Here is a 12,010-nt window from a genome sequence, read left to right as displayed (position 1 = left end):
CCACCCACCCCTAATTTCGATTAATAAAAAACTGAACATGTACTGTAGCCTACATGTACATGCACTTGCATGTACAGTGTACATATACTTGAACATGTACATGTATACCCATGTACATGTACATGTGTACCCATGTACACCCATGTACATGTACATGGGTACCCATGTACATGTGTGTCTAGTTCAGTGACGGCGTGAAGTTGTCGGTCTTCCTCTTTTGCAGTGGTGGCATTCAGTTTTCTTTTTATTGCCAGCTGATATGCTGTTGAGAAAGACAGGTTACAACTTGCAGTCTTGGAAGCCATAAAGATGACCGTGGTTTTTTCATTGTCTGGATTAGCCCCATAAATGTGGCCAATTTACTGGACTGCCTCCGTAAATAAAGGTTACACTGCCATCATGAACAAAAACATGTGTCTATTTTTCGTGAAATTTCCAGATTCGTTTGCACACGTTTGCGTATCAAAATTTCAACATGAAATTTTACGAAAAAATAGACATCTGAAAAAGGCAGCACTTTCTAATTAGCCTATAAAGGGGGGTGAGTATGCTTCTAAAGCAAAAATAAACTACAAACTTAGCAGGGGCGGATCCAGGAATTTTCGCAGGGGGGGGGGGGTTTCATCAGCAAAAAAATCTGAAAATGTATACAGGGTTTTTTCTCCGGACACTTGGCCTCCGTAACATAAAAAACGGGGGGGGGGGGGCTGTTCAAATCAGACAATTATTAACACTAGATTACAGAATGGTGTACCGTATTTTGAACAGGCAGACATTATACCAGTATAATTTTGTTTGGGTGACACAGCACGGGGGGGGGGGGGGGGGGGGGTTTAACTTATTTTTTAGGAATTTGTATGAATTTTTTTGTTGTTGACAGAGCTGGGGGGAGGGGGTTTAGACCCCCAAACCCCCCCCCCCCCTCTGGATCCGCGCCTGCTAAGCCTTAATGTGAAAATCAAGATTTGACAAAGTTCGACATGTTTTTGTATGGCAGCATGGCCTTTATTTACGGAGGCAGTCCAGTAAATTGGCCACATTTATGGGGCTATTTCTGGATGAGGTGGATGGCATGTGACATACGAGGTTGTGCCTGTCACGTGAGGTAGCTGAGAAAAACATTCCCTCGTACCCCTTGCCCTGTTTGCAGGGCGGGGGTACTTATTATTATTATTATTATTACTGCCACTGAAATGCTCGAGGAATTCGGCAATGCATTGTCTTGAGAAAATTAAGAAAAATATAAGAGAGAAAAGCCTGCCAGAAGACATAGTAGAGTTACTCAATGAGTGCGATGCCGTCCTGACTGATGTGGTGAAAGGATGTGTGAAGCTCCTGCTAGGTTTCAGAAGCGTCGAGGGGCTGACGAGGTTCTGGGAGAAGTACTCCAGCGGAGAAATTCAGGAGCGTCTTGGAAGAGAATTGGGGATTGGTGAAATTAAGATTTCGGAAGAAGATTACCGCAGGGCTCTAGAAATCCTTGAAGATGCAAGATTTAAAAAAGGTACGCAATCCCATAGAGACAAATTACCATTGGAATCGTATTACTAAGACGATTCATAAAACTTGTATTCTTGAAAAATGTTTCTAAAAACGTTTTCTTTTAATTTAATTTCAATTACACGAAAACGGTCCGTTTGACATAAATCATGATAAAATCAATGTTGAGTGAGACATCTTTTGAAAAGAAGGAAAATTAACTAGACAGAATCTTTAGGCTAATGTGTACTCGATTTGGTTTTCTTATTTACGTAGAAAGCCTAAAGAAAAAGTTCTCTCAGAAATGGGATGCTTTTGAAAAGGCAGCAGGAGAGTACGTTGGTGCTCGTAAAGAGACAATATCGATCCTGGAGAAATTGACAATCAAAGTTGAGGAAGCTCACAGAGGAAGAAACCGTGCGAAGGTAATTCTTTAACATTAATTCCTATAAATGAGACAGAAGCCAAGTCCTTTGTGTAGTATTTGATCTTAATCCATTCAGATTTGGACTGATAATTTTCGTGTACTCAGTTCTGAAATGGGTATGTTTTATATTGGAGGCATTAAAATGCCATGCACCCAAACACTGTCCTCAGCTATCTGACATGTTTATTTTCGATTTGTTAGTTGTCTGCAGGGCTAATAGCTGCAGGTTGTCTCATCAGAGGAATAGCAACAGCACCCTTTTCTGGTGGGATATCACTTGGACTGTCCCTTTACCAGGCTGCTTCTACGGTAGCTGGTGGTCTTATAGTAACGGGAGCCTGGGGTTTAGCCGCATCCGTTTTCCCGATTGTAGCTCAATGGCTTGCAGAAACACGCGCCAAGGAAATTTCAGAGATAGATAACAAGGCAACCCAAAATTATCAACGAGCATTTGATGAGCTGAATTCCGCCTGGTCAGAGCTGAAGGCATTTGGTACAAGTGACGTCAACCGTCCTAGTGCCTTCAGAATCGAGCGTACGTCGCACCGTTTGATCAAGGTGGCAGCAGATCCCGAGCTTCGTCATCGCGTGAGGGATCCTATGGCTTATCTGTCTGTCGTGGAGATCCCACCAAAGTTCGAGGAAGTCATCACCCATGCCGTCATCCACCAGCGTAGGGAGCTCAGTGAAGTGGTGGATGCACTTCGCAATGTCGTTCATGCAATCAAATGCCCTTCTGAAGAGGACATCCGCACCCTTCTTGATGATATTAGATCTCACATGGTAAATTAGACGAAAGTAACGACAAAATGGCTTGGGCGTCAAAACACTTATCCTGATTATATGAACAATTCCCGAATCCTCCTCTGATATTTATACAATTGTTGTTGGAAATGTCTGAATTATGACAAATTAAGTGCAGAGGTGAAATTTTGCCAGCCTTTTCAGCAAGATGAAGCTGTAGTAAAAAAAAAAAAAATCATAAAAAAGTCATGTACAAGCATGTGTTTCGTGGAAGTATTACTTCGGGGTCAAAAAGAGTTGATTTTACACAAACTTTTGTTAAAGGCCATTACTTTTTTTCCATTTCAAACTTTCAAAATCGCTAAATAATAGCAGAATCAGTGTCATAAAACAATTATGCTTTTGTGTTCAGATAGTTGTAGGTTTCTACTTAAGAAGGGGAATTGTTACTATGCATTCAATTTCCTGATAGTAGTAAAACATTTCACCTGTAGCATGACTGGCTGAAGGAAATCAAATTAGCATTTCACGAATTATTCGGAAACTGGTTAAGAAACCAATCGTTTTTTTTGTCCCAAAGGCGTACCACACGAAATTGAAAGAATCCAATTATAAATAAAAAAAAAGGCTACCGTATGTATTAAGGGGAACAAATCAATCCAGAAATAAAAGAATTCAAAACAAGTTTTTGTTCAGCAACACATTTGTATAACACGTTTTTTTAAAATTTGATTGTATTTATTTCCACTTTTTATGTGAACTTTATTGTGTGAAAAAAAACCCCTGATATTGGTTTTCGAATCGGTGTCAATATATATCTATTTTTTTTCATCTGTGTATAATGTGATAGGCCTCCTGGTGTTGATTACGTTGTGTGATTTCGTTTGTACACTTGCTTCTTTAGAACTGTAATCATTCAACGATAATTACGATTAAGATTGGTTATGTAAATGACTATTTAAATGCTTTTCTATGTTTCGATTCGCTTTGAAATGGTGATTTTGCTTAGATATACCTGTTAATACAGAATAATGAAGTAATTGTGATTTCAATCATGTGTTATTTTGTAATGTAAGGTTCGTGAATCCAATTTATCTTTACTTTGTATTGTAAATACAAATCATTAAATGACAGCGTAGACCTTCATGAGTAGTAAGGAAAGTGGGGGTACGGAATCAACTGTTGCAAGCCTGAACACGTCGCTCTCGTTTCTAAAAATCCCCGATCCCAATTTTTAGAAAAAAATCTGATCAAAATCCCCCGATCCCAATTTTTAGAAAAACTGACTGACGGTCTGATCAAAATCCCCCGATCCCAATTTTTAGAAAAAATCTGATCAAAATCCCCCGCTCCCAATTTTTAGAAAAAAATCTGACGTCAGGTACCGGATCAAAAAGGGGAAAATCCCCCGCGGCAAATTTTTAGAAATCTGACGTCAGGTACCATATCAAAACCCTTACTCTCCCCCCACTTATACACAGCGTCTCTAAAAAAATTTCTTTCATGAATATTAACCAGCAACCATGGATAAACGTTTCATAGAGACGGATAGCTATAGATGAATATTATAATTACTTATTTTGTGCTGGTATAACATCGCTGTGTACTCTTGTCAATTACTCTACTAGTAAAGGGAAGCGCGCTTCCCTTTACTAATTTATTCTACTGGCTCCCGCGATTTATGCGGGTACAATTACTCTACTGGAAATTTTCACTACAGTCAAGCTCTCATCGATTATGAAATAATTGATCGCACTCCAAAAAAAAAATGAAAAAAATATTATATTTTCTATAATAAAATGGAGAGTAATATGTTTAGACCATCCGTCAAAGGATATTCTAAATGGAACAAAGCCACACTGCGTGATAACGTGTAGCGATATCATATACCGCACAATAAAAATGTTTATCTTACTCGTAAAGTCTACATCGACGGGATAAAAAAATACGAAAGTCAATTTAAAAACTTGAGGAAAAAGAGACTAGATGAACTCAAACAGATTGTAGACGATTACGATCTAGAATATAACCCGACGGGTTATAAAGGTCGATTTTTGAAAAAAGATTTACTCTCGGCGATTCAAAACTCTAGGCAACCCGAGGATTTTCAAGAGGCTGAGTTTAGAGCGACGAGGAGATTTAGAAACAACTTTAGAAACTGGGAACTGATTCCTAGACTTTTTAACGACGATTTAGTCAAGTATTTTGATACGCACAAAGATCAAATTGTAAATAAAATCAAGTCAGAATTGAGAGAGCTGAGAGGTTTAAAAATGGAGCTCACAATCAAAATAAAATACGAAAAAACCAAACCAAACGATATCATCGAAACGATCGAAGCTATTCATTATAGCAAGCCGAAAGCCGTTTTAAATCAAAGTCAAATAAAACAGGTTTTAAAAGAAGACATCGACCAGCTATTTAAAAAGGATGAAAGGTATACGAATCAAGGATCGGGTTGGGTTTTAAAAAAGATAATGGCGTTGTATATCAACATCAACAGGTTTAACCCCGTGAGGGGAAGTTCTTACATAAACCTACCCGAACATCTTAAAATTAAACAGGCGATGATCAACGTACAAAACAAAGACGACGAGTGTTTGAGATGGTGTTTGAGATCTGCCTTGGGGTTATACACGGACAAAGTAAAAAATCAAATAAGAAATAATCCTAAATACAAAATCAACGAAAGCAGACCGTCTATTTACATCAAAGACGACGGACTCAAATTTAAAGGCGTTGACTTTCCGGCACCGGTCGATCAGATACCCAAGATAGAAAGACACAAAAATTTATCGATAAACGTATACGGTTATGAGGGTGAGATATATCCATTATACGTGTCTAAAAACTACGGGGCAAAAGAGATCGATCTGCTTTTGATTTCTAAAGGTGACAAGCATCACTATTGTTGGATAAAATATTTTATGAGGTTGATGTACGACGTTACGAAACATAAATGTAAGAAATATTTTTGTCGAAGATGTCTATGTCATTTTACCAATCAAAACAAATTAGACAGACATATCGCCGATTGTAAGGGTATAGATGCACATCCATCAAAGATTGTATTTCCGACAGGTAAACCAAAATACATAGACGGGCAACCAGGCGAAAGAGACGTACCGATATTAGAATTTAAAAACTATAGGCACAAACAAAAAACACCATTTGTCATTTATGCTGACTTTGAATCCAAACTACAAACAACAACACCCACACAGATATTAACATTTAAACCTACTCACTCAGACAAAGAGACTAACACAAAAAAGATTAACGTTCACAAAGCAACCGGTTATTCGCTAGTTGTTGTCCGATGCGACGGTAAAAATGTGGATCAAGAGACTTATAGAGGCAAAGACGCTGCATCAAAGTTTGTAAGTAAAATGTTAAAAATACAAAGCGATATTAATTGTCTATTTGAAAAACCCCAACCCATGAAATTTAACGAGCGAGCTAAAGAACATCACGATAAAACAAACGCGTGTTGGATTTGCGAAAAACCAATTTATCCCAATTACTCGAGCAACTGTCAGTGCCAGAAACCCAGAGAACCCAAGACGATAAAACAAATGAAAGAATATCAGTACAAAAATAGTAAGGGATTTATCGAGTCTAAATGTCTCGACTGCAAAAAGAAAATTAATAAATTTAGAAAGGTGAGAGATCACTGCCACGTCACTGGTAAATATAGGAGTGCCGCACACGCTTATTGTAACCTCAAACTACAAATTAAACCCGGTTGTACACCGATACCGGTCTTTTTTCACAATTTACAAAATTACGACGCTCACTTGATCATGCAGGGAATGACAGAATACAATAGCCAAACAGAAATACAAGTGATCGCTAAAAATTCAGAAAAGTGTATTTCGTTTTCGATAGGAAATCTACGATTTTTAGACTCGTTTAGTTTTATGGCATCATCGTTGGATAAATTAGTGAAAGCTTGTCCAAAAGAGTCGTTTCAGCTACTCAAAAAGCATTTTAAACATCCTGACTTGCTATTACATAAAGGAACTTATCCCTACGAATATATGAACTCGTTTGATAAGTTTCAAGAGACCAGCCTACCACCCATCGACAAGTTTTACAGCAGACTAAAAGACGAACATATATCGCAACAAGACTATGACAGAGCTGAACGCGTGTGGAACGAGTTTAATATACAAAATCTAGGAGAATATCACGACTTGTACGTAACTACCGATACGTTATTACTTGCAGGCGTATTTGAAAACTTTAGAAGAACGTGCATAGAAAACTATGGGTTAGATCCAGCCAATTATTACACCTCACCCGGATTTTCCTGGGATGCTCTATTGAAACACTCGGAAGCTAAACTCGAACTATTGCAAGACGTCGACAAACACTTATTTTTTGAAAAGGCAAAACGAGGAGGCATATCTAGCGTGGGTGGAATGAGACACCACAAAGCCAATAATCAATATCTCGATGACTACGATTCAAACAAGCCCTCGAGTTATATCGCTTATCTGGATGCCAACAATCTGTACGGTTGGGCTATGAGTCAATATCTACCGTACAGCGATTTTAAATGGACACCCTCGAAACCGTTTACCGAAGAAAGGATATTAACGTCTAACACCGGCTACTTTTTTGAAGTAGACCTCGATTACCCGCACGATCTACACGTCAAGCATAACGATTATCCACTAGCACCCGAAAATATGGTCGTACCCAAAGCTTGGATGTCTGATTAGCAAAATGAGTTATTGGATACAGAACGTAGTAGCGACGTACAAAAATTAACGTGTACGCTTAATCCAAAACAAAAATACGTGTTGCACTATGTTACGTTGCAGTTGTATCTCGATCTAGGTTTGAAACTAAAAAAGGTACATCGCGTGTTAAAATTTAAACAAGCGCCTTGGATGAAATCTTACATCGATAAAAACACGCAACTCCGAACAAAAGCAACCTCTGATTTTGAGAAAGACTTTTTTAAACTGATGAATAACAGCGTGTTTGGTAAGACGATGGAAAACGTTAGAAATCGAATAGACGGTTACCTACTGAGAGACAATAACGAGAGCGATCAAGAAAAATACAAAAAAAATCATTAAAAAACCGAGCTATAAAACAACACCATTTCCAGAATGTGACCTGTCGTTTGTTGAAAAGTACAAGACTAAAACCGTGTTAAACAAACCCATTTACTGCGGAGTGAGTATCTTACATCTATCTAAGACGCTGATGTACGATTTTTATTACAACCGATTGAAAGACAAGTACGGAGATCAAATCAGGTTGATGTATACGGATACGGACAGTCTGTTGATTGTCGTTTACACAGATGACATATACAAAGATATGCGATCTCACGGGCGACACTACGACTTTTCGAATTACAATCTGGATCACGAGTTATACGACTCAACCAATAAGAAAGTGATCGGTAAATTTAAAGACGAATTTGGATGTAAGGTCATTCAAGAAGCCGTTTGCGTAAGACCTAAGATGTACTCGATTTTAGCAGATGACAACAACATCACTCTTAAAAAAGCCAAGGGGGTCACAAAATCGGTCACTGACAAAAAATTAAAACACCGGCACTACTACGACTGCATCTTTAAAAATAAATCTAAAACAGAAACGATGACTCAAATTCGATCGGAAAAACACATCGTTTATACCGTATCGCTAGATAAATTATCGTTGAGTCCGTTGGATACCAAGAGGTACATTTTACCGGATGGAATACACACGCTCGCTTATGGTCACCGTAATCTAGAAGTTGTAAACAACTCAGTAGTTTATTAATTAGGCGGTAATTGCGTGTCCTCGGGTACGACTTGAAGCTCTTGTCTCACAAAACTCCTTTTTTGGGCCGTCTTGCAGGTAATAAAGAGTAGGACCTGTTGTGACTTTTTTACCGTTAATCATTTTAAATTGACTCGTTCTTTTTTCCACGTTGAAGATGTCTACGCTCCAAATGGGATCCGTGGCTCTTCTAGAAGTTCCACCCTCTTGCTCACCCGGGTAATATAAATATCTAACCATAGCGTCTTGAGGTAAATTCTGCTCTTTTGTTTTAACGGGGTTAGCCGGCGATTGCCGGACCTGTTCTAGTTTAACCGCCTCTGACGGTGCTTTAGATATTAATCTTGTCGTTTCATCGTTTATAGCTTTGATCACGCTGGGTAATCGCTCGACCCATGGCGTGTTTCTACTCTCAGGACTTAACATTTCTTGAGCGTACTGATGACCAAACAGTCTCTCGGCTAGCGTTCGATTAAATCTTTCTACGATACCCTGCGATCGGTGGTTTCCGGGTTCGCCTACGATAATCTCGACGTTTTTTGAGGTCATCCATTTTTTAAATGCGCCTTTAAATTCGGTACCGGCGTCTACTCTCAACGTTTTGGGGTAACTCAAAGGCGATCTCGCGTAAATCTTGACGATAGCATCTTGGGTGGAATCAGCCGTTTTAGAAACCAAAGGTTCTGCTTCGTGGTATCGACTCGCAACGTCGACAACCGTCAAAGCGTATTTATAAGTCTTGCGTTTTACTTTATCCCAGGGTAGGTATAGCACATCCATTTGGTGAAAGTCGTTTGGTGTTTCAAACTCTCGCGAAGTACTCGTAGGCCTGGGTACATACGCAGGACCCGGTAGATAAATTTGCCAGATCGCTTGTTTTTTAAGCCAATCTCTGATTACCTTTTTATCGATTTTTTTTTATCGTTTAAATGGTCGACGGCGCTTTCACCTCTCCAATAACCGCTTGGGCTATAATACAGTTTTTTAAGTTTATCCATCATTTATTATAATAATAATTTAAAAGTGCTTTATACATTAAATAGATGGCGTCAGCTGCTGTAATGATGGTTGGAGGTGCAATCATAAACGCCTTAGCTTTTACTGGTTTAAACTTTTTATTTTCAAGTCTAAAACAGAGTGATGCCGACGAGGAGCGTAAGAGACACGATTTAGCGGAAGAACAACTCTCAGCCGCCAAGGATAAGTGGCAACGAGAACGAACGGAGTATCTAGATTTTCTAAACGAACGTATCAGAAAACAAAATGCCTCTAAAGAAACATTTTCCAACGTAGACCGAGCGTTGCGTTACTATAACGAAGTGAGTGGACAGTCTACCGAACTACCCGTAGGACTGCAACGTGAACCCAAACTAGAAGATTTTTACGAGCCTAGCGACCAACAAATAGAAAAAGAACTGGCGTTTATCGCGGGAGGAACGCTATTGGTGGGCTTTTTAGCTTACAGATATCTTTAAATTTTTATAACTTCTATAAATAAAATGAATGCGTATGGAAAAAAGCTCAATCCCAGCAGGTTATTAAAAATACCCAGATCTATCAAGGGTGAGAGAAAAGAGGTGGTCATTACCCACAATCCTAGTAGTATATCGGCGGGGCAAACGCTGAGGGTCAAGTTTCCTCAATTGGGTGTAGACGACGTGATAGTACCCGGCACTTGTAAACTAGCTTTTAATTTAGAACTCGAAGGTGGAGGTGACAACAATAGAACCATTTTTAGCAATTTGGCCAGAAATTTAGTCAGTGAAATCAGCGTCAGGCTTCAAGGTCACGAAATCGTAAGTTATCGTCACGCCGACGTGTATCACAACTTTAAAGACAATTGGATCAACAGCTCGGCAACTCGAAACATGGCGTACTCGGGTATAGAAAAAGAAAACGTGTCTAAACTAAGAACGGGGGCAAATGATGCTAACGCGGGCGCCAACAACGGTAAAGATCAAGCTATCGCGGATGCCTATGGTAACAGATATTGTATTCCCCTAGACATTGACATACTGACTTCGCATCACCCTTTTTACCCCAGCGGTTTAAAACAACCTCTGACGTACGAGATAAAGTTTAACGATCACGAAAAAGTAGTCAACAGTTCAGATACGGCGGCGATGTACAGTGTCTCAGACTTGTCTCTCGAATACGAAGTGGTGACCAACAGAGACCTAACTATCACCATCAGAAATAAACACAAGGTGTTAATGCAATATCTGTTTGATAAAATCCACTCGCTAGAAGTTAGATCCGTCAACAAATCGGACACGCTTTGGAACGTCAGCGTCAATCAACCCATCAGGAGTCTCAAGGGTATTTTGTTTTTGTTTAAAGATCCCACTGAGAAAAGCCCGCAGCGATTTTATAATCCAAAACTAACCAAAACATCGGTGACTGTAGAAGGTAAACCCAATCAACTCTACAGTCAAGGCATGTTTCAATATCAACACTGGAACGAAATTAACAAGTTCTTTGGAGACAGCGATACCGAAAGCGGGCGCGGAGTAGCCAAAGACTTGAATTTGACGGGATTTGACCTCGGAGACTATCTAAAAAACAAGTACGGTCTGTGGCTCGATTTTAGAAGTAACGACGACAATTCCGCTCACGGATCCGGTAGGAAACTCGGAGACGGAGGAGGCATCAACATCCAATTTATCAAAGAAGCCGAAAGTCAAGGTGACCTCACGATGTACGTATTTTTAGTCATGGATGCTCAATTGAACTTGGAAGACGGGAATTTTAAATCTCTGTTAAGTTAAAATGACACAACCGCATTGCGCTTTAATCGTCGGCAAAACAAATTCGGGTAAAACAAAATGGATTTTAGATCTGTTAGAGTCAAACTATAAAAACGTATTTGAAGTGATAGTCATCATTTGCCCTACCATATTTAAAAATAAAACGTACATCGAAAGAAAGTGGATTCACGCAGATCCCGAGGTATACCTCTGCGATCCAGAATTGTACAAGATGACGCTCAACGAAGCGATAGATTTTTACAGGAAAGAATTTGAAGGTCTTCCCACGTTGTTTATCGTGGACGATTGCTCTTCGGATCAAGAGATTAAATATCGTAAAAAAGACGTGCGCGCTAAGCAAGATGGCGTTTAGCGGAAGACACGTAAATCACAGCTGTTTGTTACTGACCCAAAAGTACAACAGCGTTTTAAAAGATTATGGAGAAAACACGGCCTGGTTGGCTTTATTTTACTGCAAAGATAAAACATCGTTTGATCAAGCGTTAGACGAAAATGACGTAGTACCCATTGAAGAACGAGATTATATAAAACGACGTTTGAGAGATGTAAAATATAGTAAACTGGTCGTATACACCGAACCTCCAGTTAGTTACGAGCTACTTGAGTAGGGTTAAAAAATAAATTAACGCAAAAAACTCTTCATAATTATATTTTTTCATTTGACGTAAAAAAGCGCTAAGACTCTAGAGTCTTAGCGCTTTGCTAATAAAGACGCTTATAGCGCCGACTGTACTGTGTACCTATGCTTAATACTATTTACATATTATATATGTCATTTTCCATCCTTTGAATAAATCTTTCTTGT

This window comes from Patiria miniata, unplaced genomic scaffold (assembly GCF_015706575.1).
Source record: "Patiria miniata isolate m_02_andy unplaced genomic scaffold, ASM1570657v1 HiC_scaffold_1, whole genome shotgun sequence".
Lineage (NCBI taxonomy): Eukaryota > Metazoa > Echinodermata > Asteroidea > Valvatida > Asterinidae > Patiria > Patiria miniata.
Note: the sequence above shows the minus strand (reverse complement) of the source record.